Source organism: Telopea speciosissima, chromosome 5, assembly GCF_018873765.1.
Source record: "Telopea speciosissima isolate NSW1024214 ecotype Mountain lineage chromosome 5, Tspe_v1, whole genome shotgun sequence".
NCBI lineage: Eukaryota > Viridiplantae > Streptophyta > Magnoliopsida > Proteales > Proteaceae > Telopea > Telopea speciosissima.
The window spans coordinates 48,384,404-48,410,847 of NC_057920.1; the positions used below are offsets into that span (position 1 = coordinate 48,384,404).

Genomic DNA, 26,444 nt, shown 5'->3' on the forward strand with positions numbered 1-26,444 from the left:
ACTCTTGAAGAGAAAATTTATATTTGGAAGATACTGAGATGTTATCGTTTGTCATAGGACTCCACAAGATAATGTTTTCTGACGATAATATGGGAAAAGAGACTGAAATAATACGCTCTACTACATCTATAAGCGTTAGAGCAAACACCAACCAAAACACGAAAAGAAACAAAAACAAAGCAAGATGACACAGAGATCTAACGTGGTTCACACACCAGTGTGGTGTGCTATGTCCACGGGTGAAGGAGAAGCTGTTGCACTATGTAAATCGGAGAAAGTTACAATGGAGAACCCTCAAGAACACCCAAATCGGTGCTACTGCTCTCTCCCTGAAACCCTTGTTGGTCAACTGGGTCAACTGAGGTTTGCTGGAGTGGTGTTGTCATTGTTGGCAACCTTATTATCCATATTGGTGATGCGGCAGTGGTATTTAATGAGTTGGAAGAGCTGAAATGGTCAAACAGTCACCTACACAGCTATAAGAGTATTTTGGTCATTGGGCAAGGTTACAGGGGTACCCGCACTTGAAGAACACCATTTAACAGCATATTAAGCCCTTATATAGTATTTGGCAAAGGGACGAAGCAGCAGGTGAAGGTTTCATATTGTTAAAGTTTTGATTTTACAGGTTCATGCAATGGCAGTGACTTTAAGGTCATTTTTGAAAGATTTAATGGTAATTCTGTGTGAAGTGATCTTCATGATAAATGAATTTCGTCAAGTCGCGGTTCCAACACAATTGGTTTCGCATCATTTCAGTGTCGAACGAGAAAGTTACAGATGTTTCCGTGTCGATGCGCAAAAACGGAGCCAATCTAGAATAGGCAAAAGCTTTTATAGTTGGCCAAAATTTTTTGGCTTTTTTTTTTAAAGTGCTACTGTAGACAGACGTTTCCCATTGTTTTATAAAGTTACAGAATCATGGTGGTCGTTGGATTTTGTTCATCACGTTGTTTTTTATTGATCCAAATGGGCGCATCTCCATTGGCTAGTTCTATGGTATTTGGTACAGCTGCACTACATTGAATCAAGATCTCATTGAAACAAAGTAAAGAGAGCCGTATTCGTTTCTTCCGTCACATTCTCGCGCGAGCTCTCTAATTGGCTTGCCCTTGATGGTGCACGGTGCTACGCCATACGCCATAACATAGTTCCTTGAGAGAGTTGTACACGATTTTGGAATTTGAAATTTGATTTGGATAAGTGCTGTACAGCTATCACCATATTTTGGAATGTGATCTCTCGGCCAATCTTGCTAACAAGGTCGTGCCTTGTCGATTGTCACAAATATTTCTGAATATTACAATTTCACCCTCCACTTTTTGGATCAAGTAACTTTGGAAGGCAATATCTCTCTCATTCGGAGTCCAAATCAGTTGCCGTTTTTTTTTTAATTGCATAATTTTTCAAGGAGAACACCATGGGAGCATGAGAAACAATAGAAGAATGTCAAAAATGGCAAAAACTATGAAAAACCTTGATTGAACAATCAAAGATGCTGCTTTGAACATTGGAGAACGTGCACGACATCAGGAAGGCTTCAAGTAGTGGGTTAGTCACGGGATTACTTAGAGAGAGGTAATCTTTTGTTTCACAAGTCCTATTTGATATCTAGAATTTGATTCATATTGAAAGAATCCTAATTTTATTCATGTTATTGGGAGGGACTTGTAATTGAATTTTTATATTCATATTATAATTCCATTCAAGTTGGGGCTTGATTGGATTGGGGTTGTAGCCCTAGATTTCATTGTTGCGGAGTCAGAAGTAGGTGTTGTAGCACCTGGGCTATTGTAGTAGTTGAATTCGAGTTGAGTATTTGAGGAAATACGAAATCCTTACAGGTATTCCTCCGTGGATGTAGGTAGCTTAGCCGAACCACGTATACTTGGTGTATTGTGTGCTTGTTATTTTATTTTCGTATTCTTGGAGTGTGTTTGGTGCAGAGATGTGGTGCACTGTCTAGTAGACCTGGCCATAGAATGGTTGCAAGGTGGACGTGCATATGCGATTGATCATTATGGGACTGCCCTGGCCAATCTTTGTGTGTGATTGTCATAGCCACGGGATCAAGTTTGGAAGAATTCTTGAAGACACTGATTCACCCCCCCTCTTAGTGCACCTGGGATTATCAAGTGGTATCAGAGCTAAGTTACCTAGTGAATTGAAGCTTAACAGCCTAGGACAGTGAGCTGAGAGAAAGAAGGATGGATAGGAACAGTAGTTACAGTCACAACAAGGTACCATAGTTTGATGGAACAGGTTATGGTTTTTGGCGCATTAGGATGGAGACATATCTAAAATCATTAGGCTACAGTGTTTGGATGTCTGTGAAGAATGGATACAAAATTCCCACATGTGATATAACTGATACAGTTGAACACAAGAAGTATGAAAACGACTCAAAGGCTAAGAATGCACTTCTAAGTGCATTGGTCAACACTGAGTTTGCCAGGATTGTTGGATATAAGACTGCTAAAGAAATGTGGGACAAGTTACAGAATGTCCATGAAGGTGATGAGAAGATCAAAGAGGCAAAACTATGACATTATAGGTCACTGTTTGATAATTTGAAGATGTCTGATGATGATACAGTGGAAAGCTTCATGAGTAAAGTGAATGAAATTATAAACGCCATCAGAAGTCTTGGTGAGAAAATCAAGGATGCAGTGGTAGTAAAGAAGATTCTCAGGTCCTTGTCGGATCTCTATAACTCAAAGGTGTTTTCTATAGAAGAGTCAAAGAACTTGAATGAGTTGAGTTTAGATGAATTGCATGGTATATTGACTGCATATGAAATGAGAATGGTGAAGCCTAAATCTGCAGAGAAAGAGACTGTATTTAAAGCTATGAAGAAGTTGAAAATTAAGCAAGAAAATGATAATGAAGACTCTGATGATGAGCTTATTGCCTACCTTGCCAGGAAGTTCAAGAATGGTACAGGTAAACATAAGGGAAAACTTCCCTTGAAGTGCTTTAATTGTGGAGGTATAGGACATTTTACCTCTAAGTGTCCAAAGAAGGGCAAAACAGTTGAGTCAGATGATGAAGACACTCAAGCCTCTAAGAACAGCTTTAAAAAGAAAAAGTTTATTTCAAAGAAGAATGACACCTTCAAGAGAAACAGTTTGATGACAAAAGAAGATGACACCTCTTCAAAAGAATTAACAAAAGTTGAAGACTCTGATGATGAACTAATGTTCATGGTCTTTACAAGCAATGACCATCAAGAAGAGGAAGAAAAATCTGATGAGGATGAAGAATCAGAAGCTGAAGATCTGGAAACTATTTTTTATACTACCTTAAATGAGTTCAAGATAGAAAGAAAGAAAAGCAAGATGTTGGAGAAGCAGTTTGCAAAAGAAGGAGAGAAAATCAATCAACTAAAGCTCACCATTGAAGAAACACAGAAGATATTAGCATTAACTTATCTTTGAAAGTTGATGAATGTGCCAAGCTTGAAGAAGAAATAGTAAAACTAAAGATAGAACTTGAAAATTTGAAAAATAAGGACTACCTTACAGTTGCAAATACATCTCCAATAGTTACAACTGTGAATGACAAGGGCAAGGAGGTTTGTGTTCAAGAAACTGAAGAAGAACATGATCAAGCATCAAATGGAGCTAGCATGTTCGATGATCTCCTTAGTAGACAAAGACCTATCAATGATAAATTTGGTCTTGGCTATGAAAATGGAAGTTCTTCAAAAAGAGTGAAGATAAAAGGGAATGGCACTGCACATAATCCGGTCAGGTTTGTTAGTGAGAAGAGAAGAGGTTCAAGACCTATGAATTCTGCTAGCAAGAAGGTTGACGAGGATGGATTTACTACAGTATATTATCAGAGATCCAAAGACTATATGAAGAATATTTGGCTGACTCAAAGGTTCAATGGGTATTGTTATGGCTGCAATATGTATGGACACAGAGTAACAGAATGTAGAAGGAATGTCAAGCCTGCAGTTGTCAAAATGAAGAACAGGTTTGCACCACTGGTAGATCAGAATATGGAATGTTTTAGATGCTACAAGCTTGGTCACATTGCAAGAAACTACAAGACCCTGCTCCCTTCTCAAAGGCAGTCTATGAAGAAGGAGAAGAAATATCAAACAAAGAACAAGAAGGAGTTTACAAAGAAGGAGTTTACAAAGAAGGAAGCTAGAAAATCCATCACTGTATCTGAAAAAGCAGTTTGGGTTGAGAAGAAGAAGACAGGAGAAAGCAACAAATCATTGATTGTTCATACGATTTTTAAGGCTCAAATAAGATCATCTCCATGGATTCTTGACAGTGGGTGTTCTACTTATATGATTGGTGAAAGAGATAGATTTTTAAATCTTGATAAAGTTGAAAGTGTAGATTTGGGAACAATAATGGGGCCAAGATTGAAGGCAAGGGGACAGTCAACTTGGATCAAGGAAGAATTAAATCGGGTAGGGTGTTGTATGTGAGCGGGTTGAAACATAATCTTCTGAGTGTGAGTTAGATATGTGTCTAAGGAAATGAGGTCTTAGTTACGAAGGAAGGTTTTGAGATAAGGAAGACGAAAAATGGAAAGAAAGTGGCTCATGGTTCCAGGACAGATGAGAATTTGTATGTTTTTACAGAGAGCAGTGATGCCAGTTGCATGATTAGTCAGGAGAATGAAACCACACTTTGACACAGAAGACTTGGGCATATAAATTTCAAGAACTTAGCCAGGTTGAGCAAGAACAAGGGTGTTAAGGATCTTCCAAAAATCAAGAACCTCACAAATCATGTTTGTGGACCATGTCAGAAGGGTAAGCAAACAAGGGCTATATATAAGTTAAAGGAACACTATCCTAGTAAGCCTTTAGACTTAATTCATACAGATTTGTGTGGACCAATGAGGACTTAAGCAATTGGAGGAGAGAGATATTTTATGTTGCTTATTGATGAGTACTCAAGGATGACATGGGTCTTTTTTCTCAAGGACAAAACTGAAGCCTTACACTGCCTCATGGTGTTCAAGAAAAGGGTTGAGAATGAGATTGGCAAAATAATTAACTGCATCAAATTTGACCAAGGAAAGGAGTTCACATGGAGTGCTTTTACAGAATTTTGTAATGAACATGACATACGAATTCAGCATTCAATAGTAAGAACCCCTCAACAAAATGGGGTAGTTGAAAGAAAGAATAGGACAGTTCAAGGAATGGCTAGGGCAATGCTTAAAGATAATAATATTGCAAAACATTTTTAGAGAGAAGCCATCTATACAGTTGTCTACATTGGCAACAGGTGCTTGTTGAGACCACAAGAATCCAAGACTCCATATGAATTATAGTTTAATAGAAGAGCCATAGTGAAACACTTTAGGGTGTTTGGTAGTCATTGCTTCATCAAAAGAAAGGAAGACAACCTTGAAAAATTTGACGATAGAGCAGATGAAGGGATTTTCTTAGGGTATTCCTCAAAGAGCAAGGCTTACAAATGCTTCAATAAGAGATTGGGGAAAGTTGTGGAGAGTTCAGATGTAAAGATTGATGAAATATTACCCCACTCTAAACCAGTAGTGTTAGGAGAACAAACTTTTGAAGAGGTTGATAATGATGCGATTGTAAATGATGAAGTTGTGAAAGTTCAAAAGCATGAGGATGCAGACACAAATGCCCATGAGATTGACACAGTAACAGAGAGAGATGGAAGACCTAGTTTTGAAAAGTGGCAAAAAGTGCATCCCCCAAATCAAGTCATCGAAGATCTTAAAGTGGGTATGTAGACAAGAAAGATGAAGGTCATTACATATTCTCTATTATCACAGGTGGAACCCAAGTCCGTTTATGAAGCAAGCAAAGATGAACATTGGGTTAAAGCCATGAACGAAGAGCTGGATCAGATTGAGAAGAACACATGGGAGTTAGTTTCCAAACCAACAGACAAGAACATTATTGGCACCAAGTGGGTCTTCAGGAACAAGTTAAATGAAGATGGCCAGGTGATGAGAAACAAAGCCAGACTTGTTTGCAAGGGCTACACTCAAGTGGAAGGAATAGATTTTGATGAGACTATTGCACCGGTAGCAAGGATGGAATCCATTCGGATGATCCTAGCTTTGGCCGTATACAAAGGCTTCAAGGAATATCAGATGGACGTGAAATCAGCTTTCTTGAATGGTAATCTTGAAGAGGAAGTATCTATAGAGCAACCAGATGGTTTTCAGCTTGGGGAGGATCCAGATATGGTTTGTAGACTAAAGAAAGCTCTTTATAGATTGAAGCAAGCTCCAAGAGCTTGGTACTCCAGACTTGATACTTATTTGCATCATTTGGGACTATGAAAGGGTATGGTTGATAGCAACCTGTATGTGATGATAGAAAGCAGTAGTCAATTGATTGTGGTAGTATACGTAGATGATATCATTTTTGGAGGGCACAATGATAAAGTGTGTAGACAGTTTGCAGGGTGCATAAAGAAAGAGTTCGAGATGTCCATACTCGGAGAACTCTCATACTTTCTGGGATTGTAGGTGAGCCAACGGCAGAACGGCATTTTCATATGCTAGATGAAGTATACAAAAGAGATGTTGAAGAAATTTCAGATGGAGGATAGTAAACCAATGGGTACGCTTATGGTTGTGGGATGCAAACTGAGTACAGATGATGATTCCCCCTTAGTTGATCAGATAATGTACAGGTCTATGATTGGTAGTTTGTTGTATTTAACAGCGTCAAGGCCTGATATTATGCAAGCAGTTTGTCTGGTAGCTATATTTCAAGCCAGCCCAAAGGAGACACATCTATTGGCAGTTAAATGAATTTTCAGATATCTTCGGGGTACAGTTGAGTATGGTTTATGGTATTCTAAGACCTCTAAATTCACTCTCACGGCATTTTCAGATACAAATTGGGCAGGTAGTGTGGATGATAGGAAGAGCACTAGTGGCGGTGCATTCTATCTTGGCAAAAATCTTGTTGTATGGCACAGTAAGAAGCAAGAGTCTGTTTCATTGTCTACGACAGAGGCAGAGTATATTGTGGCGACAGCTTGTTGCACTCAAGTGATATGGATGAAGAGGCAAGTTGTAGATTATGGCATTGGTAGTTCTGAACCGGTTCCTATCATATGTGATAATATGAGGGCAATAAATATTTCAAAGAATCCGGTACACCACTTGAGGACAAAGCACATGATATCGGATATCACTTCTTGAAGGAGAAAGTCACAACTAATGAGGTGAGATTGGATTTTGTCCCTACATCAGAATAGGTCGCCGATATTCTAACAAAACCACTTCCTAAGGAGAGTTTTGAACGGCTCTGAAATAAACTTGGAGTTGTCACTCCAGTTGCACAGTAGGAGACATGTATACAGGATGAGCTTCTGGATAGGGGGAGTTTCCATGACCCTTTGTACTTGTTGTCAAAGGGGGAGAAGTTGGGGTGTGTGTAAAGAGTTGTCAACAATTCCAAAGGGGGAGATTGTTGATCAACTGGGTCAACTGAGGTTTGCTAGAGTGGTGTTGTCATTGTTGGAAACCTTATTATCCATATTGGTGATGTGGCAGTGGTATTTGATGAGTTGGAACAGCTGAAATGGTCAAACAGTCACCTACACAGCTATAAGGGTATTTTGATCATTAGGCAGGGTTACAGGGCCACACTTGAAGAACACCATTTAATAGTATATTAAGTCCTTATATAGTGTTTGGCAAAGGGGCGAAGTAGCAGGTGAAGGTTTCATATTGTTAACGTTGTGATTTCACAGGTTCATGCAATGGCAGTGACTTTAAGGTCATTTTTGGAAGGTTTAATGGTAATTCTGGGTGAAGTGGTCTTCACAAGAAATGAATTTCGTTGAATCATGGTTCCAACGCAACTAGTTTCACATCATTTTAGTGTCAGACGAGAAAGTTACAGATGTTTCCGTGTCGATGTGAAAAAATGGAGTAAATCTGGAATAGGCAAAAGCTTTTATACTTAGCCAAAAAATTTTGGCTTTTTTTAAAGTGCTACTGTAGACAGATGTTACCCAGTGTTTTATAAAGTTACAGAATCATGGTGGCTGTTGGATTTTGTTCATCACGTCATTTTTTATTGATCCGAACGGGCGCATCTCCATTGGCTAGTTCTATAGTATTTGGTACAGCTGCACTACATCGAATCAAGATCTCATTGAAACAAGGTAAAGGGAACTATATTCGTTTCTTCTATCAGATTCTCGCGCGAGCTCTCTGATTGGCTTGCCCTTGATGGTGCACGGTGCTACGTCATACGCCATAACATAGTTCCTTGAGAGAGTTGTACACGGTTTTGGAATTTGAAATTTGATTTGGGTAAGTGCAGTACAGCTGTCACCATATTTTGGAATGTGATCTCTTGGCCAATCTTGCTACACAGGTCGTGCTTTATCGATTGTCACAAATATTTCTGAATATTACAATTTCACCCTCCACTTGCCATTTTTGGATCATCTAACTTTGGAAGACAATATCTCTCTCATTCGGAGTCCAAATTAGTTGCCATTTTTTTTGAAATTGCATAATTTTTCAAGGAGAACACAGTGGGAGCATGAGAAAAAACATAAGAATGTCAGAAACGTCAAAAAGTTTGAAAAACCTTGATTGAACATTCGAAGATGCTGCTTTTAACATTAGAGATCTTTCACGACATCAGGAAGGCTTCAAGCAGTGGGTTAGTCACGGGATTACTTAGGGAGAGGTAATATTTTGTTTCACAAGTCCTATTTTATATCTAGGGTTTGATTCATGTTGAAAGAATCCTAATTTTGTTCATGTTATTGGGAGGGACTTGTAATTGAATTTTTATATTCATATTATAATTCCATTCAGGATGGGGCTTGATTGGATTGGGGTTGTAGCCCTAGATTTCGTTGTTGCGGAGTCAGAAGCAGGTGTTGTAGCACCTGGGCTATTGTAGTAGTCAAATTTGAGTTGAGTATTTGAGGAAATACAAAACTCTTACGGGTATTCCTTCGTGGATGTAGGCAGCTTAGCCGAACCACTTATACTTGGTGTACTGTGTGCTTGTTATTTTATTTTCGTATTCTCGAGTGTGTTTGCTGCAGAGTGGTGGTGCACTGTCTGGTAGACCTGGCCACAGAGTGATTGAGAGGTGGATGTGCACGTGTGATTGATAATTACGGGACTACCCCGGCCAATCTTGTGTGTGGTTGTCATTGCCAAGGGATCAAGTTTGGAAGAATTCTCGTAGACACTAATTCACCCCTCTCAGTGCACCTGGGATTATCAAAACCCTAAAATGAAAACCCTAAATCTCACTCTCTTTACAATAAAGCGAGTAAAGAATATAAATACTCCTCCATCGGATCGGGTCGAACCGTACCCCCAACGAGAAAGTTCCATTCGGGTCTCCACCAAAAATGTCAGAGCGGGTCATTCTTCCAAACGGGTCCAAGAATTTGAGACATACATAACAATAGGCCACCAAAAATGGGGTAAGTTAACATTCCATGATAAATGATCCTAATCAATGAGTTCAGCTACTGTACGAGGAGCAGTCCTTGGAAGATAATTTGGAATCCAAGGATCAGTCCAGAGGTTTATAGAAACCGTGCCCAACTCTAATGAACTCTATCCTTTAAGTCATAGATGCCATGCTCAAAATATAGACTTAAAGCCCCAAGATGTTGTTGCAAGACAAGAGTAGTGGAGGAAGCTCGAATGAGAAAAATATTTAGCTTTGATGATCCTTCCCCAAAGAGAATTGGATGGACGGAATACATCACATGCTTTTTTTTCTGTGAAGAAGGATTTCACGTTGAAGGGAATTGGATGAATTATTCATTATTCTATGTGGGGTTAAATACCCAAATAGTACAAGATATGTATCCTTGTGAATAAGGGATAAGATTTAGGAGATTTACAATAAAAGGAAAATAAGAGACACAAAAGGAATGGAAATACAATAGGTAAGAATAAAAATCCTACAAGGCAAGTAGGACACGGATTCCTTCTAGTGAATCCTCTAACACTCCCCCTCAAGTTGGAGCGTGGATATCCAGAATGCCCAACTTGGAGAGCAAGAATCAGAAAGCATCACAACCCAATGCTTTAGTGAAAATATCTACAATCTGCATGCAAGAAGGAACGTGAGCCATGGAAATGCAACCAGACTAGAGGTGTTCACGCACAACATAACAATCAATTTCAATATGTTTAGTACGCTCGTGATAGACCGGATTAGCCGTAATGTGGAGAGCGGCTTGGTTGTCATAAAAAAGATGCATTGGGCCGGAAGAGGAAACACCAAGGTCGTTGAGAAGACCACGTAGCCAGATTAACTCACAGGTGGCATTAGCCATAGCACGATATTCTGCCTCAGCCGATGAGCGAGAAACCATGCTTTGGTTCTTGGACTTCCAGGAGAGAGGGCTGGCACCAAGAAAGGTGACATAGCCAGTGATGGACCGGCGTGTAGTGGAGCATGCAGCCCAATAAGAATCACAATAAGCCGAAAGCTGCAGATTAATCTTAGAAGAAAAAAATAAGCCAGTGCCAGGAGATGACTTGAGGTAGCGAAGGACACGGACAGTGGCGTCCCAATGTGGTTGGCGGGGAGCATGCATGTACTGACTGAGGGTAGTAACGGCATATGAAATATCCGGTCTAGTGATGGTCAGGAAAAGTAACCGTCCAACCAAACATCGGTAAGGAGATGGATCGTCAAGCAGAGGACCTGAGTCAAAGGATAAGTAGTGATTCTATTCCATGGGAAAATCAACCGGTTTAGATGCCAGAAGACCAAAAGTCGAAAGGATCTCCAATGTATATTTCCACTGGTTAATAAAAATCCCGATCGGGTGGCGGGCAACTTAAATACCGAGAAAGTATTTGAGGTGACCTAGATCCTTGAGGTGAAAACGTTGATCAAGAAACCGAACAAGTCCCTGAATGGCAGAAGCATTATCCCTAGCGAGAATAATATCATCAACGTAAACAAGAACCGCAATGTAGCTAGACGGTGTGCGGTGAGTAAAGAGACAGTGATCAGTCGAAGACTGAACATAACCAGTAGTGATGAGAGTCTGTGATAAAGTTGCAAATCAGTTACGGAAAGCCTGTTTGAGGCCATATAATGACTTCTGAAGCCGACAGAACCGGTTCTCCCCCTACTTGGGATAACCTGGTGGAAGTCGCATATAAATTTCCTCATGTAGGTCACCATATAGAAAAGTATTATTAACATCTAACTAGTGAAGGTGCCAACCACGAATAGCCGCGACGGCAAGAAGGCTACGAACAGTGACTAATTTAGCAACAGGGGTGAAAGTGTCAATATAGTCCAGGCCCTCCTGCTGGGTATAGCCTTTGGCGACGAGGCGGGCTTTGAATCGCTCGATGCTGCCATCAGCCCGACGCTTGACCTTATAAACCCACTTACACCCAATTGGCTTCTTACCTGCAAAAAGAGACTGCAAAGACCAAGTGTTATTCTGTTCAAGTGCATTAATTTCATCCGTCATGGCATTACGCCAGTGGGGGTACTTAGATGCCTCAATGTAAGTAGAGGGCTCATGATCATTACTATTTGCAAAAAGAAAAGCACAATGGGAAGGGGATAAATTAGTATAATTGATATAATGATGAAGAGGATAAGAGATACAACCTGCTGCTGAAGACGTGACTGTGGGTGAGGTGGATGACGTGACCGAAGTATAAACATAGTCATGGAGACGTACGGGTTTGGAATGGGTTTGATCAGAACGCCGGAGGGGAGGTGGAGCCAAGGGTAGGGAGGGAAGGGCTACAATGGAAGTAGTGTCGGGGTCCACGGGCAGTGATGGTGGAGCTGCAGGCAACAAGGAAGGAGAAGAGTCGTCGGGCATAGGGTTGGGGATCACGGTGGTGGAAGGGGTGGGTGAGATGGAAGAGAAGGGAAAAACAAACTCGTGAAATGTGACATCGCGAGAAACAAAGGTTTGGTGAGTGGAGAGATCATAAAGGCGATAACCCTTTTGATGAAAAGGGTAACCAATGAAGATGCAACGCGTAGCACGGGGGTCCAATTTAGAACGGCCAGGGGGTGGCTATGAGCATAGCATAAACAACCAAACACACGGAGATGGTCATCAGAAGGGTTTTGATTAAAAAGTAATTGGTGAGGGGATTTCCCATCAAGGTTGGGGGTGGGTGTGCGGTTAATTAAATAAGCCATAGTGAGGACGCAGTCACCCCAAAATTTTAGGGGAAGATGGGCCTAAAAATGGAGAGCACGAGCAACCTCAAGAAGATGACGGTGCTTGCGCTCTGTTACACCATTCTGTTGAGGAGTGGCGACACAGGAATGCTGGTGAATTATGCGATGGAGGGAATAAAACTGTTGCATAGGATGGGAAAAAAATTCTAATCCATTATCAGTCCGAAAAGTGCGTATTTTACAATTAAACTGAGTGTGGATCATGTGATAAAAATTGGTGGAAATGGCATAAGTTTCAGATTTATGTCGGATAAGATAAACCCAAACACTATGAGAATAATCATCTATGAGGGTTAAATAATAATACCTGCCAGAAAGGGATGCAGTAGGGTAACCCCCCCAGATATCGCAATGAATTAAAGCGAAGGGGTCCGTGCTACGATTATTGCTTAAATTAAAAGGTAGGCGAGTCTGTTTGGACAAATGACAAACATTGAAAGGGGATGGGAAACAAAATTATTTGTAATAGTTGGAATAGTAGGAAGCAAAGGAAGTAAACGATGAAGACGATCTAGAGAGGGATGCCCGAGACGAAAGTGCCACAGTGGAGGTGGTGGAGGATGCCTAACCGTAGAAGCAATGGGAGAAGGTGATGAAGGAGGGGTGAAATAGTATAAACCATCATGCATCGTGCCCACCCCAATCAGCCTCTTCGCGGACAGGTCCTGCAAAACGCAAAAAGAGGGAAAAAAAGTGATAGAACAATTGAGGGAAGAGGTGAGCTTACTAATGGAAATTAAGTTGAATTGAAAAGTTGGAACATGCAAGACATCATGCAATGTAATAGTAGGGCTAAGAGTTTTAGATCCATGGTGGGTGATGGGAAGACTCACACCATTCGGCAAGCGAACAGGTGAAGTGGCGTGGAGGGGGCGAGGATGAGAAAGACCGGAAAGGTCACATGACATATGGTCGGTAGCCCCACTGTCGACTATCCAAGATGAAGAAGCGTACCTAAAACAGAAAGGTTGGCTGCAGTACCTGCCATATGAGCTCCGGGTGGTGAAGCAATAACATGCAAAAGGTGCAGAAGTTGCTGAACCTGGTCGTGAGAGAGACTAGACAAAGATGTGGAAGGCACTGTAGAAGCTGGGGTAGGCTGCTGGACTAGCGGGGCAGCAGCAGCATGAGTATGGGCCTGGTGGGCAGCAACAGCATGAGCGTAAGCCTGGGGAGCAACAGCAGCATGAGTGTGAGCCTGGTTGGGTTCACAGTTAGAAGGAGATCGCCGAGAAGGGCGCTGCTGCCCTGGTGGAAAACCATGAAGGACATAGAAAGTATTGCACCAATGACCATGGCACTGACAGTGGTCACACCATGGACGTTTCCGAGGCTGGCCAGAGGATGACGGAGAGGAGCGAGCATCCTTAGAAACAGCCATAGCGGTAGTGTCGGGCACAGTAGGGATGGTGAGTGCACGCTGCTGCTCCTCTTGAAGGATGAGATGATAACTGCAATTAATAGCGGGTAAAGGATCCATGGTGAGGATCTGAGAACGAAGAGCAGCGTATCCGTCAGAGAGGCCCATGAGAAACTGATAAACACACTCCTCCTGAGCAGTCGATTGAGGGGCAATAAGAACCCCACATGTGCAAGTGACGGTGGGGGCATGAGAGGCTAACTCATCCCACAAGACTTTCAGCCGAGTGAAATAATCAACCAAAGAGTCCGTGCCTTGCTGGATCGTGGCGAAAGAATGTTTAAGGTGGAAAACCTGAGGAGCATTGGTGCGAGAAAAACGTTCCTTGAGATCTTTCCAGACAGAAGAAGCAGTCTCGGCATAGATAACACTATTAGCCAACGGTTTGGAGAGAGCATTTAAGATCCAGGAGAGGACTATGATGTTACAACGGTCCCAGAGTTGAACAGCGGAAGGCGGGGATGATGGCTTGATGAGAGAACTGTCGACGAACATCATTTTGTTCTTCGCATAGAGGGCCATACGCATCGCGCGTTTCCAAGTAGGATAGTTGTCTCCAGTGAGAGGGGACGACATAAGAACAGTGCCCTGATTATCAGAATGGTGAAGATGATAAGGAGAATTGGAATCGATGGTAGAATCAGACGAAGAAGAGATATCAGTGGACAAAATATCAGTGTTCTCCCCCATGGTGAAAAAAATAAATTAATGATGGATGAAACCTGCTCTGTATACAGAGCAAAAGAAAGAAAAACGTTGAATAAGGATCTGTGAACCTGCTAAACTGATACCATGTGAAGAAGGATTTCACGTTGAAGGGAATTGGATGAATTATTCCTTATTCTATGTGGGGTTAAATACCCAAATAGTACAAGATATGTATCCCTATGAATAAGGGATAAAATTTAGGAGATTTACAATAAAAAGAAAATAAGAGACACAAAAGGAATGGAAATACAATAGGTAAGAATAAAAATCCTAGAAGGGAAGTAGGACACAGATTCCTTCTATTGAATCCGCTAACATTTGCCAACAAAGTTGAATTCATAGGGGAAGAGCACTTGAGATTAAGACCTCCAAATTTCTTTGAGGTTCAAAAAGTATTCCAACTCATAGTAGGAATGAGAGAGCTATCACCGTTGGACCATAAGAAGTATGAACTTTCGAGAAGTACCATCAAGATCCTTATGATTAGAGGCTGGAAGTTGAAAACATGACATATAATACAAGGCATTGTAGAAAGAATTGATTGAATCAAAATATATTTCCCTGCAAGTGTTTAAGAGCTTAGATTTCCAATGACTCAATTTAGAATTCATTCGATCAATAAGATTTTGGCAATGGAGGCGATTGTCTATTTTCTAACGAATGGAATACCTAGATAGTGGTCACGTTGAAGAGCAAACGTCATTTGGAACCTTTTATACAACAACCTTTTTGTAGCAGAGGACACATCAGGACTGAATTGGGCACATGTCTTGTTAACATTAAGAGTTTAGCCAGAGTGAGCGCAATATGAGTCAAGAATATTTTGCATCTCACGAGATTCAAGCATGCATGCTCTACCAAAAAGAATGATAGCATCTACCAATGTCATATGTGTGATTTCTTCACTACCTCTAGCAGGTCGAATTCCAAGAATTTTATTTTGATGAAGTGCTATATATAGCCATGTGAGAGGGTAAGACTTCAGTGCATAGAACAAATTAATAATATGATAAGGGGTTGCGCTGCTGAAGCCCTCTGGTAGGGGAAAATTTTTCAGAGAGCCATTAAGAAGAATGGCAAGTTGGGTGGTTTTTACGTAAAACATGACTCTTTGGATCCAATCTAGGTGGAAACCAAAGGTGTTTATGTTGGTGGCAGCGAAAGGGGGGCGATACTAGATACTTAACAAAAATTATGGAAATAGGATCTCACCATAGTATAACCTATTTCCGAGATCCATGGATTGAAGAGTTTTGTTGATGCAGTGCATCCAAGCCTCAGCCATGTAAGACCAGCCAGCCCTTGCATTGCTGTATTTCCTTCTGAAGGTAGCACCCAATCAGCTAATCAGTCCCATGATTCCCTCTCAATCAATAAAGTGATCCAGCCATGAAACTTCTTTAGAAAGCCCATTCATGATTGATTCATGATTTAATCCAATAAGGTAGCCTAGTCATGATTGATCCATGATTGAGTCAATTAAGCCATGATTGGATCATGATTGGTTCTCTTGTCTTTTCCAATAATAGCTTTCTGCAACTTCTATTTAATGAAGTCCAAATGTAGCCGATGGGCAGACTAGAATAATCAACTCCTTCTATTTTGATCGTGTTCGATCTGTTGCAGCTCTTTTTCCTTCGTCTAGCTTGGATGATATCAAGCATCCTCTCTTGTTCTACATCAGTTGGTATCAGAGCGCAGCTCGGTTTCGAAGATGAATGGCATAAAGAGATGGCACACCTCAAGGCGGTGATCGTGAAGATCCCCAACAGCTGCTATTGAGAGGCGAATTCCTGAAAACTTTGAGAGAATTCTGAACATCCCTGATGGGAGAAACTCGGGGACTTCTCACTGAGAACGCACCGGAAGGTCGGGCTCATGCAGTGAACAACATTCCACTTCCCCCCCCCCCCCACAACAGCAATGCCATGTGCAACCTCGCCCCACCAACCAAGGTGGACTCTTTGAAGAAACAAATGAAGGAGAGTTTAGTTCCGACGAAGATCCTTTTAAAGAACTTGAGGTTGGTGCCCGAAGAGCTCGACGCCCTCGACAATTCCATCCCAATTTTTCTCAACATCAGCCACGTTACAAAGATAATTACCGAATCAAAGCAGACATACCCAATTTCCATGGCAGTGTGGATATTGAAGGGTACTACGATTGGGAGTACGAAGTCGAATAGTACTTCGAACTCATGGATGTGGCCGACAACCGTCGAGTGAAGTTGGTAGCTTACAAATTGAAAGGAGGCGCTGCAACCTGGTGTTCACAAACCCGAAATGCAAGACGAGCTCAAGGGAAGGAAATTATTCGATCTTGGCCTCACATGAAACAACTACTCCGTGCATGGGTCCTTCCTCCCGACCATCGCCAATTCTTATATCAGCAGTTCCAGAACTGCGTTCAAGGAACACGCACCGTCATAGAGTACACCAATGAATTTCTCCATTTGTAGTCCCGCTGCAACTTACATGAGGATGATGATCAGCAAGTGGCACAATTTATAAATGGGCCGAAGTACGCCATCCAAGATCAGCTTGCATTAGAGACCATATGGAGCATTACAGAAGCTCAAAACATGGCACTTCAAGTGGACCAAACACTGGCTTGATCCAACCCATACAAAGCACCACGGCTTGACAGAATCAGCAAAATCTGCTGCACCTACTGGACGAAGCACCAATAGCATTGGAGAGAGGAGTAAGGCTACTACCAAGCTAGCGCCAATGGCCGCTGCACCATCCACATCCAGGAACCCATATGGCCGAGCTGAACCTATAAAGTGTTACCGCTGCGGAGAACCCGCACATCATTCTAACAATTATTTGCAAAGAAGACAAGTGAACCTACTCGACGGTGACGATTCTGATTAAGACGATGATGATGCAATAATCACTGAAGAAGATGGTGAGCAAGTTGTGTGCATTGTACGACGTCTTCTCACCCCAAGGCAGTCGAATACCTCTCAAAGGCCTCAAATCTTTTACTCCCACTGCTCGGTGACTTCAAAGGTGTGCAACGTTATCATTGATAGTGGCAGCAGTGAAAATATTGTGTCAAGGGCCTCGGTTGAATTACTGAAACTAGGAACCACCCCTCACCATATAAGATTGGGTGGATCAAGAAGGGACCCTCCATACCAGTGTCCTTGGAATGCAGAGTCCCAATCGCATTCGGGAAGACTTACAGGGATGACGTTTCCTGTGACGTGGTCGACATGGACGCATGCCATATTCTATTGGGTCATCCTTGGCAATATGATGTGGAAGCCAAACATCTGGGAAGTAAGAACATTTATGTCTTTAAATGGCAGGGAGTGAAAGTTGCTTTGCATCCTCGACCACCCATTACAGCCCAAGATAGCAAGAAGAAAAATAAAGAAGGTGATGATCGAGCCCTAATTTCTCTAGTGATGTCCGAGTCAAGCTTTAGGAGAGACACAGATGAGGTCAGAGAATGCTACTCTCTAGTGTTCAAAGGAGAGACTGTTACAAAGGGTAAAACTCCTGAATCAATCCAAACACTATTGGAAGAATTCAAGGATCTCTTCTCCGAAGAATGCTCCGATCAACTTCCCCCGATAAGGAATATCCAACATCAAATAGATTTGGTTCATGGAGCAAGCCTACCAAACCTCCCACATTATCGATTGAATCCAAAAGAAGTTGAAATTCTTCAAGAAAAGGTGGAGGAACTCATCAAGAAGGGGCATCTTCTGGAAAGCCTAAGCCCGTGCGCGTCCCCGCTCTTCTAGTGCCCAAAAAAGATGGGAGTGTTGGCGCATGTGCATGGACCGCCGTGCAATTAATAAAATCACAGTTCAGTATCGGGTTCCCATTCTACGAATCGATGATCTACCAGATCAATTAGAAGGGGCTCAATTATTATCTAAAATTGATCTACGAAGCAGGTACCATCAAATCCGAATCCGCCTAGGTGATGAGTGGAAAACGACATTCAAGACTAAAAAAGGGCATTATGAGTGGATGGTGATGCATTCGGGTTGTCGAATGCACCAAGCACATTCATGCGACTCATAACCCAAGTTCTCAAGCCATTTATTGGTAAGTTCGTCGTAGTCTACTTCAACAACATCCTCATTTATAACCGAAGAGCTACCGAGCACATGAAGCATCTGAGAGAGGTGTTGGCGATGCTGTGAAAGAATCAGCTATATGCCAATCCCACAAAATGCACTTTCCTTGAAGAATGATTGCTATTTTTGGAATTTGTGGTTAGTTGCCAAGGGATCCATGTGGATGACGAAAAGTTCCGCGCCATGAGGGAGTGGCCATCCCCGACAATGGTAAGAAAGATTCAAAGCTTTCTTGGACTCGCCTCCTTCTACCATCGCTTCATCCGCAACTTCAATAGTGTGGTCGCTCCTGCCAGTGAATGCTTAAAGAAGGAAAAGTTCTCATGGACCAACGAATGTGAGCAAAGCTTCACCACAATCAAAGACAAATTAACTACAGCCCCCGTATTGGCACTACCCAATTTCAGAAAGGTCATTGAAATTGAATGTGACGCATGTGGCATTGGAATTGGTGGCAAACTTTCACAGGAAGGACGACCGATAGCATTTTTTAGTGAAAAATTCAATGAGGCCCGACAGAAATGGACTACCTATGAGCAGGAGTTGTTGGCTATCGTTCGGTCATTCAAAACATGGGAACACTATCTCTTGCCCAAGGAGTTTGTCATCTTCACTGACCATGAAAGTCTGAAATATTTTCAGACTCAAAAGCACCTTAATAAGATGCATGCTCGATGGGCGACATATCTAGAGTGGTTTACATACACGATCAAGCATAAGTTGGGAGCTCAGAACCATGTAAAATGAGGTGGTTGTTTTCGATTGCCTCAAAGAGATCTATGAAGATGATGAAGATTTCAGGCCAATTTGGGAAAAGTGCATTGCAAAACAGCCCATGCCCAATTTCCATATCCAAGATGAGTTTCTTATTCAAAGGGAATCGCTTATGCATCCCTCGTAGCTCCTTATGTGAAGCTCATTAGAGACTTGCATGGGGGTGGGCTTAGCAGCCATTTGGGATGAGACAAAACCATTGCTAGCATGGAAGAACGATACTACTAGCCCTGACTGAAATGAGATGTTGCCAATCTGGTTCGCAAATGTGCGATCTGCCAACTAGCAAAGGGTCAAGTCCAAAATACAAGATTATACATGCCGCTGCCCATCCCTAACACTATATGGTAAGGTTTATCGATGGACTTTGTGCTTGGGCTTCCATGAACTCAGCGTGGCCTAGACTCAGTGATGGTGGTTGTGGACCGTTTTTCTAAAATGGAGCACTTCGTGCCATGTAAGAAGACCTTTGATGCGTCTCATGTGGCTAAGTTATTTTTCCAAGAGATCATGCGGCTTCACGGGTACCCAAATCCATCACTTCTGATCGTGACTCTTTGGAAATGGTTTGACACCAGCCCCAACTACAGTAGCACGACTCATCCACAAACCGATGGCCTAACCGAGGTTGTTAACCCACCTTGGGAAACCTCATTCGTAGCATGTGTGGCGACAAACCCAAACAATGGGACACTGCCTTGGCCCAAGCAGAGTTCACTTATAAAAGCGTTATCCATGGCTCTACTAGCTGGTCCCCATTCTCCATTGTGTATCAATCCATCCCAAGGCATGCATTGGATCTTGCGGCCCTACCACACCAGCCTACCTAAAGTAAATCCGCAGAGCAGATGGCTAAACAAGTAAAGAGCATCCAAACTGAATTCAAGCAGTGATTGGAAGCCACGAATGCCAAATACAAAGCTGCTACCGACAAGCATCAATGGGTTAAGGTGTTTGAGGTGGGCGACCAAGTGATGGTGTTCTTATATCGAGAACGAATTCCTGTTGGGACATACCACAAGCTGAAGCAAAAAAAAATATGGTCCCTTTCGGATCGTGCGTAAGATCAATGACAACACCTATGTGGTAGATCTGCCGGGGAAATGGACAATGTCTTCAACTTTTAATGTCGTCGACCTATACAAGTACTACCCTGATGTTCCATTATACCCCAACACTGCCTCAGAGACGAGCCTTGTTCCTAGTGTGGGAGAATGATGCGGTGCATCCAATGTCACACCCCGAACCACCCCCTGGGAGGATTAGGTAGGTGACCCAAATTGCATAATTGCAATCCGCCAAATCCCACGGATCTAGAAGCAGTTAATACATTCACGATCTCACATTCGTAACATTACCTCAAAAAAAATTAGAGTGCTACAGATAAGCTACAATTATAACAACGAAAGAGAAAGCGTAGCGATATGGGAAATGATTGTGATATATATATATTTGCAAGTTTGTTCCATTCCCCAATATAACCCACAACTGAAAAGTGAAGCTGACATATACATAAGCGAAAAGAAAGTGCATATATATACAGGGCGAGATAACTCAACCCCAAAAAGAGAAGAGAAAACTAAACAAGAAGCAGGAACGGGGATAAACTCCTATCAAAAGCAAAAAGGAGTCTCCAAGACAAAAAGCATCAAAAGCTCCCCTCACTGGTCTTCATCAATAACCACTGAGAACACTCGGATCATCGGTACGACCTCCGTCGAGGTCCACACCAATGTCATCATAACCACAAGGGCTCTCCTCGTCATAATGAGCCTCCATGCCATAGTGGCATCGATCTGCATAATCATCTAAAAAGAAAAGCATATATAACAGAGTGTGAGCCCCACTGAGCTTGTGAGTAAAACATATCATCATGCATGCATATGCAATCACAATCCACATGATCCTACATGATATACAAGTCCAGATTAATTATTAGCCACCTAACAATGCAGCTAAGTCAGGTTAGTGCTACTACAATCCCCAATACGTGTATCCTTGATGTGGGCTTGGTTACCCTTTCCCGCAATACACCCATTGAGTTGTTGGAGAGAACCAGCCGGCTCCAGCATCTCCCTACCCAGGTCAGCCCGATCGGCCCTCTAGATTAAACTTGTGAGGTAATCAACTTAATATTAAATTCACCTTTCCGGTGCTTCCCGACATGTAATTCGAGGATAAACTTTATTTGGCATATAGCCATGATTTACCTATCGGTGCTTCCTAAGCATGTTGCTCGAGGCTTCCCGGCATAATTGCCCTAGGGCATCCCAGCTGAGCTGAGGCTTCCCGGCGTAAACGCCCGAGGTTTTACGGTAGTCCTCACAGTCTTCCAACACCTTAACCCCTGTTGGCAAGGGTGCGTAGCACGGGTGATGAATCTCTAGCCCCATGCCTATATGGCATCGTATGAGTCGGGCGGTTTCAACCATATCCCATACTACGGGATACCACCGGCCTCATTTCCAAGCCGACTACGGCATCTAGTCTATCATTCACAATCATCATTATATATTCAAGCAGAGTTGATCAACAATTATACGATGTGTAATATTTGAGAAATTTCAATTGAATAGGTAACGCAGCATTATAATTAAAGAATTTAATTGCCGGCATAATAATATTGTTACACGTATATACACGATAACATTTCACTCACCTGGGTCTGGTTCTAGGAATTCAGTTGTAGTTTCAGTTCCGACTGCAGTCTGGCTGTAGGCCTCGAGCGCGGGATCAAACCCTAGATATAAATCAGAAATACGTTATTTAATATTTTAAACTATTTTTGGGTGTCCTAGGGTTGATCTAGGCTTACTGGGTTGACTCGGTGCACAATTGAACATCACTTGGAATTCTCTGGGCCTTGCACTGGGCCTTAGGCCTATGTCCCGGTGCATCATCCAGAGATTGTGGCCTAGGGGTCGAATGGTCATTTACCATAGTAGTACATGGTTCTAGGTCCTAATAACGACACAACACTGATTCCAACGTAGCAATGTTGCAGGACCAACACAGACAGGGTTTCCAAGCCTTGCGGGGCCCACTTGGGTACCCAAGGTATTCACATTTATGGACAGATGTGGGGAGGGATATTTTGGTCATTTTCCACCTCCCTACACTGTTTTATGGTCCATGGATGAAAATCCCCAAAGCAGATCAGCAATTCTGTCTCTTTTCATTCTCTGGGCGATGTCTTTGGGTGATGTCTGCATCGCCCACAGCTTGCATACAACGTGAACAGGCTGAGATTCCTAGGTTTTTTACCATGGGCAGTGCTTGGATCATCCACCCATTCATGTTAGGTCATCATGGACCCTCTGGGATGTACTTTGCACTGGTCACCATGGATTTTTACCTGGGCCCACCACTTGGCTGCCAGGAGCTGCCCAGACAGCCCAGTGAATAGTAACCCAGTGCATCTTCAATTGTAAACCAAGGGTTTGGCTGCATGCAAGGTTGATTCACGTATAATACAGTGATCCAAGGTTGTTACCACTCAGGGCTAGGCTGCATGCAGCCAGAGTACACAGATCTGAGCCCAGACTGCCTATTCTTGGTGTAACAGTGCAGTGCAGTCTAGCACCAGCTGGGTTTCGGTCTCAGGTGAAGAACAGCCATGAAAAATATCATAAAATGCTCAGATCCTTCATGCATCATGTTTGCATGTTGGATCTGAGATGGTCTATGGCAGCCCCGAGCTGTTCTGGGCTACCAATGGCCAGAAATGCATCAAAACATCAGAGATATATGGAGAAAAATAGAGAACAGCAGCATAGCAGTATGGTAGGCATGGTCTTTATACTTGAACAGATTGGGTAAGCTACTGGACAGATTGGATGCAAGGTGAGACCTTCTCCTTCTTCTCCTTCTCTTTTCTCTCTTTTCTTTCTTCTCCTTCCCTCCACGGTTTCAATAGTGCCAAGAGCTCTAAAATGAGCCTCAAGCACCCCTATTTATAGGACAACCTCATATTGAGGCCTGTTTGGCTGTCTAAGCCCCTTTTGAGAATGTGTTTTTAACCTGATTCTCTGCCATTTTGGGTACTCAGGTGGGGTCCACAGGGGTCCAAGGGTATGAGGTGGTCCCCCAGACTCCCCTCAACTTATGGAGGGTGCCCATGCCCAATATGGGTGGTCCCCACACATCTGATCATTAAAATATTGCATTTTTTCACTCTGGGCGATGTCTCTGGGTGATGTTTGCATCGCCCAAAGATTTCAGCAAGGCTGATTCCTCATGGGCTTGCACAGGGGTTTGACCTAGGGCTAGGGCCTTGCACCCACATGCCACTCAAAGCCTTTTACACCCATTTTCAGGTGTGGGACCCACATTCATGGAGAGGAGAGAGAATACCTGGAGTTCAGGCAGTACATTATGCTGTGAGCTGTGCAACTGCAGGGATCAGTAATCCATCTTTTGACAAGTATGTAGGAGGACATCCTTGGGGGTTCTCCATTACATTCAATCACTGGGGTGATACTCCACCGTGTGTTTGGATGCCATGTCAGGGGTTCATGTCCTTCAATCAAAATCCCAGTCGGTCAGGGGCAGGGTTTGACATCCAAGCCCCAGCCATGCAAGACAAGCCAGACCATGTGTTGTTGTATTCCCTTCTGAAGGTAGCACCCAATCAGCTAATCAGTCCCACGATTCCCTCTCAATCAATAAAGTGATCCAGCCATGGATTGAATCATGATTGAAACTTCTTTGGAAAGCCCATTAATGATTGATTCATGATTTAATCCAATAAGGTAGCCTAGTCATGATTGATCCATGATTGAGTCAATTAAGCCATGATTGGATCATGATTTTTTCTCTTGTCTTTTCCAATAATAGCTTTCTACAACTTCTATTTAATGAAGTCCAAATGTAGCCGATGGGTAGATTGGAATAAACAACTCCTTCCATTTTGATCGTGTTCGATTTGTTGTAGCTCTTTTTCCTTCGTCTAGCTTGGACAATATCAAGCATCCTCTCTTGTTCTACATCATTTGTAATCTCCAATCATGAGTTTCATCATTACTAAATAAAATGCTAAAAAAAAATTTCTATTTGACCTTTTAACGATTCCACAATCTTTCCACAATTCAACCTATTTCCAATCCATGGATCCTGGAGTTTTGAAATCTTCAACCATGAGTTTCATTGTTACTAAATAAAGTGCTATTTGACCTTTTAACGATTCCACAGTCTGACAATTCATTTCACTTCATCTCTCTTGTCTCCATCTATCCTTGTCTTTGAGTTGGTGGTGGTTGCGACAACCAGTAGCGACTTCGTTGTTATTGTCTTCGTCATAGTCATCATGGAAGAGCATACGTCAACATTGCCATTTCAGATTCTCTTCTTCTCTGCGCTGGTCTGACACTTCTGGTTGTTTGATAAGACAAAGAGATAGAGAGAGAGAGAGAGAGAGAGAGAGAGAGAGAGAGAGAGAGAGAGAGAGAGAGAACTTAAAGAAAATGGGCAACCTTCTCTACTGTGCTCAAGTCGATCAATCCCAAGTAGCTATAAAGGAGAGATTTGGGAAGTTTGAGGAGGTTCTTGAGCCAGGATGCCATTGTGTACCTTTGATCTTTGGGAGCCAGGTAGTTGGGCATCTCTCCCTTAGGTTGTAGCAGCTGGACGTGTGTTATGAGACCAAGATAAAGGATAATGTATTTGTCAATGTTGTTGCATCTATCCAATACCGAGCCTTGGCTGATAGTGCGAATGATGCTTTCTATAAACTAAGCAATACAAAATCCCAAATTCAGGCCTACGGTTTTTATGTGATCCGAGCAAGCATTCCTAAGCTCGATCTAGCATGCGGAAGACTGGAATTGCTAAAGCTGTAGAAGAGGAGATTGAAAAGGTTATGTCTGCCTATGGTTTCGAGATCGTTCAAACTTTAATTGTTGATATAGAGCCTGATGAGCAAGTGAAGCGAGCAATGAATGAAATCAATGCTGCTTCAAGATTGAAGGCGGCAGCAATTGATAAGGCAGAGGCTGAGAAGATTGTTCAAATTAAACGTGCAGAGGGGGAAGCTGAAGCAAAATATTTGTCAGGGTTGGGTATTGGTCGTTAGCGCCAAGCAATTGTAGATGGTTTGAAAGACCGTGTATTAGGCTTCTCAGTGAATGTTCCAGGAACAACTACAAAAGATGTTATGGACATGGTTCTTGTCACTCAATGCTTTGACACCATGAAGGAGATTGGTGCTTCCTCTAAATCATCTGCTGTTTTTATCCCTCATGGACCTGGTGCTGTTCGTGATGTTACAACCCAAATTCGTGATGAACTTCTTCAGGGATAAAAAATCACCTAGTATTTAGGATCATATTTACTTGATCTACTTTTAAAATAGATGTGACTACTGCCATTTCCACCATGTGCTATCTTCTTTTGTGGAGGTTGTTTTAAGTTCAAATGGGGTAGCAACAACTAACCCTGAAGAGTTTTTGTTCTATTCTTATACAAGTATTTGATCAATTACTTATACAATTAGTGTCAGTTGTGACTTTGAACAGCTTTCTGTTTTTGTTCTTGCTCTAAAGCAAATGAATATAAACGTTGTATAATTTAAAAAAATAAATAAATAAAAATAAAAACATGATCTTAACAAACACATGCGATAACAAATCAATCACTAGGATAAGTAAGTTACCTAAAACACACTAATGACATGTTCCTCCAAAGGAATACAATACAAGAGCATGATCACCAAAGCTTTGCTCCAACTCCAATGGTAGAAACCATAGCTTGAGGAAGAAGAAGACTCTTTTTTTCTACCAAGAACTCTCTCTGAATTGTTGAGAATAATTGTGTGCAACAACTAGGGTTTGAACCAAACCTCCTTTTAAATATAAAAGCCTTAATTAGGAGATTACACATCAATGGTCAAGATCATATCATGTGGTGTGATCTTAAAGAGTAGCCCTTTAATTTATCCATATTTGCACAAAAGAAAATCTCTACACTTTAAGTTTTGCTTGATTGCAAAAAATAACATCTCTAAAAAAGGCCTAATCTGAAAACTCCAGTGGTAGAAACTTTTATTATACTTTCTCCTTTCACTACCAACATCCACAATGCACCCTCACAAGCATGGAAACAAACCTCCCGCCAAAATTGTAAGTGCATACTAAACCACGAGTATTAGGATTAATGATCAACCAAAATTATTTGAAACTTCTTTCAAATAATAATATGTAATATTATCAAGGCCCCGAATTTTGATCGATCATTATCTAATAACTCAC

At 42.0% G+C, this 26,444-nt stretch overlaps 1 pseudogene; it reads left to right on the forward strand.

Moving 5' to 3' along the window:
• The first annotated feature begins 8,001 nt into the window (after nucleotides 1-8,001).
• LOC122662158 lies at nucleotides 8,002-25,530 on the forward strand (annotated as a pseudogene).
• Nucleotides 25,531-26,444: the final 914 nt, after the last annotated feature.